Source organism: Penaeus monodon, chromosome 33 (genome assembly GCF_015228065.2).
Source record: "Penaeus monodon isolate SGIC_2016 chromosome 33, NSTDA_Pmon_1, whole genome shotgun sequence".
NCBI classification, from domain to species: Eukaryota; Metazoa; Arthropoda; class Malacostraca; order Decapoda; family Penaeidae; genus Penaeus; species Penaeus monodon.
Genome location: NC_051418.1, coordinates 8,699,977 through 8,700,643, shown reverse-complemented (window position 1 = coordinate 8,700,643; position 667 = coordinate 8,699,977). Strand labels below are relative to the sequence as shown.

General features: G+C 31.2%; 1 protein-coding gene across 1 annotated transcript in view; it reads left to right on the top strand.

Moving 5' to 3' along the window:
• The window catches only part of LOC119593981 (rotatin-like), a 50,058-nt gene that overhangs the window by 41,945 nt on the left and 7,446 nt on the right, over positions 1 to 667 (top strand). The window lies entirely within an intron of this gene.

Below are 667 nucleotides of genomic sequence, written 5' to 3'. Positions count from 1 at the left end.
CTTGTATTTATCCTTTTATATTGATGTTCATAATATTTCTGATTTTGTTAAAATTTCACCCATAACTTTTGTCATGTACTTATTAGGGCTTTTCAGCTCTATCAAGCTCTGAGAAAAAAATGGATGACAGAACCTTAAAAAGTGAATAACTATGTTGTTAAAACAGGTGGATGATTTATTATCCGATTATTCATGTGATTACATTCAAGTTCAAATTTGCAAAAAAAAAAAAAAATTAAGGATACCAGCTATTTTGTATTGTTTAATGTCAGTATATTGTAAAATGATTCACATACAAGTTCCATTGATTTACTAAATCTCTGATATCATTGTTCAGGCAAAAGATATTTTAAAAAAGAAATGTAACAGTGGCAGTATTTTAAAGTTCAGTAATTGTGAAAGACTAAGAGTACTGATTGATTTTTTCTCTGATATTTCAGAGGATATGCTAAAACCTTCATTGATATCATGGCAAGAATGGAGGAAGAGAAAGAGTCAGTCCAGTGTTGTTCATTCTGTGGGGTCTTGTTGCAAACAACCAGAGAGGTCAAGCTATCCTAAAGCAGTATCCAGTCCTTCCTCTGTTAAGACACTTAAGAGAAACACAGAAAGAGCATGCCAGTCTCTGTCAGAAAATACTTAATATATTGGATAGATACATTGTATA